Raw genomic sequence first — 9,470 nt, 5'->3', positions numbered from 1 at the left:
TAATATCTAGATAATCCTCAAGTAACTGTACATTAACAAAACACATGCTTCTAAATCACTCTTCAGTCAAGAAGAAATCAAACTGGATATTACAAACTATGCTTAACTGAAAAAACAGAAAAGACATTGAAATGTATGAGTCCGTAGCAAAAGCAATGTCTAGGGAGAAATTAGGTTGAATGCCTAAATGAGAAACAAAAAAACCCCTAGCTTTTCATCGTACAAATCTAGATAAAGCAGATCACAGAAACCCAAAGTAGAAGGAAGGCTATAATGAACTAAAAAGAAGTAAAAAGGAAAAAAACTAACAAAGTCAAAATTTGTTGCCTTGAGAAGATCAATAAAATTGATTGCCCCCTAGCAGACTGGCTGCAGAAAAAACGAGAGAAAAAAGAAATTTCCAATATCCAGACTGAATGATGGGATATCACTATATATCCTACATGTATCAAAAGTATGATAAAGAAATATTACAAAGAAGTTTATTATTTTATTATTTTAACAACTCAGAGGAAATGAAAACATTCCTTGAAACACACAAATTATCAAAACTGTTAAAAATGACACAGAAAATCTAAATGCCCCTGTATCTATTAAATAAATAGAATAATTTGTTCAAAACCTTCCCACAAAGAATACTCCAGGCCCAGATGGTTTCACTGCTGGATTCTAACACATAAACAGAAATAATACCAATCTTAGACAAATACATTCAGAAAACAGAGGAGGAGAAAACACTTGGCAACTCATTTTACAAGGCCAGCATAACCCTGATAAAAAAACAAAGAAAAATTACAGTAAAAGAAATGACCAAATAATATCACCTGAATATAGATGAAAAAAAAAAAAACCACAACAACAACCCACAAGCAAATCAAACCTCGAAATACATTGACAGTATTTTATGACCAAGTACGGTTCCTCCCCAGGAATGCACAATTGGTTTTACATTAGAAAATCTACCAATGTGATTAGCTATATTAGGAGAATAAAGGAGAAAGTCATTTGATCATTTACATACATATAAAACACAGGATTTGAAAAAAATTCAATTCTGTTCAGAACAAAAACTCCCAGCAAAGTAGGAATAGAAGAGAATTAATTCAGATCAATAAAAAGCATCTACAAGAGAGACAAACAAAAAAACTACAGTTGTAATCATGCTTAATGATGTAAGACCATACCCATTTCCCTTGGATTAAAAACAAAGATGACATTGGAATCTCTACTGCCAATTGCATAAATAATGTGACTTTAAGTTTGTTGATTTTGATAATGGTACTGCTGTTTATATAAGGATTGCCATTGTTCTTCGGAAATAAACACTGAAATATTTAGGGAAAATATTTTGGGCACAATATCTATAGCTTAATGTCGAATGATTTCACTGAAAGTGGAAAGAGGCAGAGAAGGAGACAGAGAGGCAATGATAATGCACCTGGGGAGAAAATGTAAAGAATTGGTAAATCTTGGTAAAGTGTAGAACAAGAGTCTTTGTAAAATTATTGCAACTTATCTTTGTGGTTTACAATACATTAAAATAAAAAGTTAATGAATTCAGTTCTTAGTAGAGCATCTGGTCTAGTGAGGCCAGTTAATAAGTGATGGGCATCATTATGAATAATGAATAAGTGAATTAATTTGAACAGCAGTAAAAACAAGAAAGGGTAAAACTAGTTGATCTGCCAACATGGTAACTCTGAACCACATATATTAAATGTAATCAATTTTTCCAAAATGTTTACATGACTAACAACCACATCAATAATCAGCTTAGTGAATTTTATTCAGACATTGAAATCTCTAAAATCTTAGAATTAATAATTTTTCATTCTAATATTTGTAATGCAAAGAAAGACTTGATGCTATAAACAATAAAAAAAGAATTTGCTGACAAAAAAATCAGGCAGTTTCTTAACATAACCTACATAAATGTGCAATAAAAATACTATTGACTATTTTTTACATGATTTGGGTCAGTTCACAAATTCTATTGTTTCCCTGGGAGAACAGCACTTGAGCACTTAATGATTTTAATTTTTGCTACGTCTTTGCTCAGTAATGCATTCTTCCCGGATACTCACTAGTATTTGGTAATAACAGCTATTGCAAAGCAATAAAATGTTCATGCCGACTTTTTATCAGAAAATCAAGAGCAGAACCTGAGAATAGGTAAGTCTGACATTGAAATTCTAGGTTTGAGATTAACCATGATTTCAGGTAGCAGCCTTGCCCATGAAGCATTCAGTATTAACACTCAACTGCTCCCTGTCTTTGTCTAGAACTTCCCAAGCAATATTACTGCCTTGTTTATAATTAAGGATGGGCAGGGAATCACTACTTTAGGCCCTTTGGTACATACCAGGCAGGGTTACAAAGTAACTATAAGTAAAAAAGAGCATTTTCTCATTAAATGCTCCCAACAGCCCTATAAAGTATTATTATTATTATGTGTTTTTTAAAAGATTTTATTTCTTTATTTGACAGAGAGAAAGAGAGAACACAAGCAGGGGGGCAGCCGGGAGAGGGAGAAGCAGGCTCCCCGCTGAGTAGGGAGCCTGATATGGGGCTCCATTCCAGGACCCTGGGATCATGACCTGAGCCAAAGGCAGACGCTTAACCGACTGAGCCACCCAGGCACCCCATTATTATCTCTACTTTCTCTGAGGCATCTGAGGTCAGGGAAGTCCAATCAAACAGCTACTATGTCCATATTGTTTCAAACACACCGGGCTGCCTTGATGTTACCACTTGTATTACTTTAATTTCGTTACCTATAAAATGAGGGAAACCACGATTTCCCGTATCTTCGAAATACATAGATTATGAAATGATGATGCAATGCTTTAATGTGAATCCAGAATCCATCCAGAACGTTGGTGATTTCATCTCCTGTCTCATATCTTGATCTAAGTGAATATGGTGAATAAGCATATTTTAGTAGCAAAGTATATTTCTTTTTCCCAAATTGTGTTTTCAAAATATTTGCTCTTATTACTATATGAAATTTCACAAAATCTATAATTGGTCAACAATTATCGATTTTTCTCTCAGGCAAAATGAAAGTTGAACTGTTTATGAAAACACTGTTCTGTACAATTTATCAATCTCAGTTTTTCTTCGGAGAAATGGATCATTAAGTGCCCACTCTATGAAACACCAATAGATACCCCATTACAGGAACAATTCACACTGTAAAATCAAACAAATATTTCAACTCAAACTGGAAAAAAAAAAAATCTACTTGAAAAGAGAAATTAAGGCCGGCATAGGAGCAAATGAGGTTCTGAATGTTTGTCTGGAAATCAATAGAGCTGCTCTACAGAAAAGTATGCATTTAATACTATATGGAAAGAAACAGAAATACTGGATTTCAGTCAGGAACTGTAATGCAAGTATGTGGGATCGCAAGGAATTTTCTGCCCACCCTTCTTCTATTGTCAGGCCGTGGTAATACAGGGGAAAATGTGAACTTTAGGTATGGGAGAGAGTTACTTTCCCCATTCATTCCATGTCCATCCTTTGCACTAGGCCTCCTACAACAAAGTGACACCAGCTAGACTATATTCTTTTTTTTTTTTTTTAAGATTTTATTTATTTATTTGAGAGAGAGAGAGAGAGACAGCCAGCGAGAGAGGGAACACAGGCAGGGGGAGTGGGAGAGGAAGAAGCAGGCTCCCAGCGGAGGAGCCCGATGCGGGGCTCGATCCCAGAACGCCGGGATCACACCCTGAGCCAAAGGCAGACGCTTAACGACTGCGCCACCCAGGCGCCCCTAGACTATATTCTTTAAAGAAGAAACAAAACTCAACCTTTTAGTAAGCTATAGCATACATAACAACAAAAAGTACAAAAATCACAACTGTACACACTGATTAAATTTTATAAAATGACCACACCTACACTACTCCTTTTGGTCCCCTTCCACTCACTACCCACTCCTGTTCCTCTTCAAGGCAAAATAATATCTCTATTTCTAACAGAATTAAGGTTGCTTTGTAGGTCTTTGGTAAATGGAAAAAAAGAGTATGTACTATTGTGTCTGGCTACTGTTTCTCAACATGCTTGTGAGATTCGCCCATATTGTTGTAGGAAATTCTCAATCATGTATTCTCTCGTTGCCGTGTGACACACAATCGGCTGTGTGACCATGTCACAATGTATTTCTCCTTTCTACTCTTGATTTCTTGGGACGTATCACAAGGGGTGCTGCTATGGACAGTCTGTTACATGCTCTTTAGTGACGATCAGCATTTATTTCATTTTCAGACATGGAATTTTTGAGTTATAGTGTGCACAAGTGTTCAACCATGTTTTTTACAAGTGTCCAGAGATCCTATCAAACACTGTTTTCCAAAGTATTTGTATCCATCTATACCCCGATCCACTGTGTCTGAGAATTCGCTTACCCAACTGAGCCGCGCAGGCGCCCCGTGTCTTTCCTTTTCTTACAGACATTCTGGTGGGTATGTAGTGGTACTTCTTCATCATCACTGCGGTGTGTGTTGCTTTATCTAGAATCTGTATGTTATTTCCTGCCCTTAGAGCTTAGGGAAAGAGGAGCTAATTAAATCCACAGAAACATTTTGATCTTGGATAACTCACTTAAACCAACTGAACTTTAGCTTCTTTGTGAAAACAAGAGATTATCAGTTTGCCTACCTTATTAAATTGCTGTATGGATAAAGTAAAATAAAGTATGTGCTAAAAAGTCAAAGGAGGACCATTATTACCATCATTTAGTACAGTGATTCTAAAACTTACTCCTGTATAATAATCATCAATTAAAGCTCACCTCAGACCTCTGAAACAGAATTTCTACAGAAGCTGTTTGGTAATATGGGCTTTGAACTAGTATCTTTAGGTGATGTCGATGATCAGACATACTTAAAAGCCATTGATCTAAACCAATTTTTTTCTGTTGCATAAAAGGTCTTTTACACTCTCCAAGTGTCATTATTTTCCATTTTATCCTCAGATATTTCTATGTAACTAACAGTATGTAAGGTAGCCTTAGTCCAGTATCAGTACCCTCCGAAACTGTTGAACATGTAAGGACCCTAAGCGTTGAATTTATAGCAACACTAAATACGGTTATTAGTCTACGCCTTGCTTGTAAATTCACTCTTCTAGGGAAGTGTATTAAGGTGTTCATCGATTTGACACAGAAAAGCATAAACATTTGAGTGCATCCTACGGAACTTGATTTTTGGTTTTTAAAGAATTATTTATTTATTTCGAGAGAGAGAGAGAGTGAGAGAGAGAGAGAGCAAGCGAGCACAAGCAGGGGGTTGGCAGGCAAACGGAGAAGCAGGCTTCCTGCTGAGCAAGGACCCTGGGATCATGACCAAGCAGGAGCCAGAAGTTCAACCAAGGGAGCCACGCAGGCGTCCCTACGGAATTTGTTCTTGTTTTTTCTATATTGATATTAAAATTTGTTAATACAAATGTTAATTGGTTCAACTTTCCTAGGAATTAATTTGGTAATATATATCAAATGCCTTATAAATTTTGTATGTATGGACCCTTCCGATGCTGCTTCGGGGGACTTTTCTTAAAATAATAGCCCCAAATGAGGACAGTGCTTTCTACAGAAAGATGTCCACTGTGACCTTATTTACGATAAGAAAAAAAAGGAAACAGTCTAAATATCTAACAGTGCCAAATGGTTATACAGTACTGGAATTAGTAATAATAATACACATTCACCATACCTTGACGGTTTCCTCATATTTTAGTCAAAATTAAGCACAGTATACATATACATACATATATGCCTATAAAAAGGCTTGGAAATACTTTAAAACAATTTATTTTGAAGTAATCTCTATACCTAACGTGGGGCTCAAACTCACAACCCTGAGATCAAGAGTCACAGGCTCCACTGATTGAGCCAGCCAGGCGGCTCTGGAAATACTTTTTTTTTTCCTTTTTAAAGATTTTATTTATTTATTTGAGAGAAAGAGAGAGAACACAAGCAATGGGGGCGGGGGGGGGGGGGGAGAGGCACCGGGAGAGGGAGAAGCAGGTTCCTCACTGAGCAGGAAGCCAGATGCAGGGCTCGATCCCAGGACCCTGGGATCATGACCTGAGCTGCAGGCAGAAACTTAACCAACTGAGCCCCCCAGGCACCCCTGGAAATACTCTTTATAGTAGCTATACTCATAACAGCCAAACCTGGAAGCAATTCAAAGGTCCGTTAATAGATGAAGATACAAACAAATCTGACTCTCTCTACAGTTGGGCACTACTACCAAAGAAAAAGGAACAAGCTATTGGTATCACAACTACATTGATAAATCCCAAAAACATGCTGAAAGCAGCCTGACACAAAAGCATATACACTACACAATCGCATTTATATGACATTCTAGAACAGATAAAACTAAACTATCCTACCATAAAGTAGACTGGCAGTTGCCCACGGCTGGAGATGAGGGAGATTGAATTCAATGGGGCATGAGGGAACTTTCTGGGGTGACGGAAATTTTCTATACTTTGGTAATGGTGTGATTTTACAGATGTATACAGTTGATAAAACAGTGGAATATACGGTGGAAGTGCGCTCATATTATTGTGAGTAAATTATGTTACAAAAATTAAGAGTGACACATAAGAGACATAAAAACCAGTCTTTTCATCTTGCTGTTCTCATATTACCTGAAAGAAATGTACAGCTTGGAAGGGGAACTCTTCCTCCCCTCTTCACCTATCTTTTCTAACAGCTGTTTCATTTTTTAAAAATCTTGGAACAGCCATGCCCTGAGAGAATTTTTTGTAATGTGTGGATGGCTCTGTTATAATATCAAATTAGATTGTATTGAAAAATAAAGCACCGCAGTCATGCGTAACTCAAAGGCTATTTCCGAACACCAAAGGCTATTCCCTGACACCAGAGGCAGTTTTCAATGGTGTGCACGGTGAATTAGTTTCGTAGCCTCTATTCATATTAGGAGTTTGACTTCTGTTCTACAGCTGATGAAGCCGAACATGCGCCTGAGCTTTGGGGCTTTGGGTGCTCATTTGAGCTCATTTCTCATAGGAAAAACCTTATTTCACCATTTTTTAATTTAAAAATTAATGAAAAACAAAACAAAACAAAGAGTCCAAGTTCTTCCTTAGCAAAACGCCCAGAATGTGTCCGTTTTGTTCGAAACTGTCTCCACAGACTCTTTTGATTATTTAAAGGACATATGCTTAGAGAGGTTCCTGGAAATCCTTCAGTAAGAGATACCTAATACTTACAAAGAGTGCGTATTAGCAGTAAGGATAGGGGCAGCGTCCTTCTCTCTTCAGACTCACTAGTAATCCTTTTCTCTTACTGGATAGAAATATTCCAGCAAGCAAACAACAGGGAGCATGTCTGCTTATGCTACCAGGATTCTAGCTATGAAGTTATTTTCATTCTATCTAGTTTTTATTTCTCTCGATGCTGGAAAAATGACAGCGAATGTCAATCAACTTCATTTTTGCGTTCTACACGTGTCCTCTTGGTTCAGATATTCAGAAATCTTACTGAGGAAAGGAAAATAGGTGTTGCATTCTAATTATCCCAGAAAAAAACTGGTGAGAAGGTCTCTAGTGAATTGCCCTCACAAGGTAACACTGCATAGTTGGCACCTTTTGCACTGTTTTAAAAGACTTTATTTTTAAGGAATCTCCACATCCGACGTGGGGCTCAAACCCACAAACCTGAGATCGAGGATCCCATGTTCTACCGACTGAGCCAGCCAGGCGCCCCGATACCTTTCACATTTTGAAGCCTTACATTTTCCTATCGCACTACCCCAAATCTGTTATCATAAAGCAGGGATATACTTAATAGGACATAGTACTCCTTGTCCTTGATCGAAGGTCTTTCGGATATGCATATTGGAGAAATAATATTCCATCTCAGTTTACGTCCCCTTTTAGAAGTCTTATTACTGAGTGCACGCTGGGTTTCTGTACTTAGAGACTATTGGACATAAGGCATTTTCAGCAATTTTTGTTGAAATAACGTAGTTTGGTAGAACCAGCGCATCTTCGATCTGCTTCCGTTACTCCCCCAAATAGGAAATATGCTCTCGAAACAGTAAACATGCACTACGCAGAGTGTAGGAGGTCTACAAGTCTAAGAGCCATTTCTTGGGCATCTGTTAATGTCAAGCTAAGATAAATAGGACACGCTAGTTGCTTTCCAAGGCCTAACGGATGAGAGAGTTGGTGGGGCATGTGTAGAAGTCAGGGTTTCCTAAAGAGAGTACGCAGGGTTTACTGCAACAGCGCAAGGACTGTTCACACAGGCGCTTCTTGGACACATGTAGCGACCGACTAAGAACTTGCAAACTCTAAAAATAGCTCATCCCATCACTGGCCAGCTGTCTGCTAGAAGAGTTTTCTTCTATCAACTCAAAATCTATTGCTCTGTGACTTCTACATATGAGACCTAGTTATTCCCTCAGAGGCGATAGGAAATACAAATCTAAATATATTTTTTCTTTGAAAATATTATACACTTTAAGCTTTCACTGTATTGAAATGATAAGAGGCTAAAACAACCTTTATTCATATAGTCACTATCACTGAGAGAAATCTTAATTTTTATGCTCTAAAAAGAATGCCATTTCCTTTCCAGAGACTATGAAAGAGCCCACGTTTTGAACATTTAAAATGTCAAATACTGAGTAAACGCAGTACTTAAGGTGTATGGATTTGATTTTTATAAAGGGAAGAAAAAGAAATGAAGGAAAATAGCATTTATTGACTATTGGGCACTGGGAACTACGCTAACTACTTACACATCTATTACTTAGTAATGACAGACAATGCGGTGAGGGGCTATTTTATTTATTTCCCCTTTTCAGATGAGCAAAGTAAAGCTCAAATAACTGATATTACTTTTCAGTCCGAATATCTATTCAGGACTCTCCCTGAGATTTGCTGAGTGCCGCGTTCACCTCCTTTGTCTGCTTTTCTTCCTTGGTCACAGAGCCTGGCCTGAAAGTTTATTTAGCTCTACTGGTGAACAAATGTTCTCCCTGCCCTTTTTCAGAGTCACTGGCTGCCTGAAGTCCAACAGCAAGGAGTGTCTGAAATGGCTGGTGCTTTTGTGTGACCTGGTCAATGTCACGGTCATTCACACTCTCACCAAGGTGTAGCATTCTCTGTGATCTTCAGTATGCCGGACAAGTTGGAAAAGCTGGGCTCCTATGCAGAGTCCTATTCGGAAGGCTGGACTACTTTGCTGGAGCCCTAACTGGCTCTTGTCAACCTCTTTTCCCTGGACAGCAGGACTAATCCCTGTTATCACTAGTTGATTTGGGGGGAATCTTTCTCCAAATATGTTGATCACCCATAATCACAAAGCTGTTAACCATGCGACTATATCCATTTAATCAGTAATTAATAAACATGTAACTGAATATCTACTATGTGAGGATTGGGCATGGAGACATATTTAGGAGCTCTCAGTCTTTTGAAGTGAGGGC

The sequence above is a fragment of the Ursus americanus genome, chromosome X, assembly GCF_024610735.1.
Source record: "Ursus americanus isolate L20-20 chromosome X, mUrsAme1.1.p, whole genome shotgun sequence".
In the NCBI taxonomy this organism is placed as follows: Eukaryota; Metazoa; Chordata; class Mammalia; order Carnivora; family Ursidae; genus Ursus; species Ursus americanus.
The sequence above is the reverse complement of the archived record's forward strand: the minus strand, read 5'-3'. Positions refer to the sequence as shown.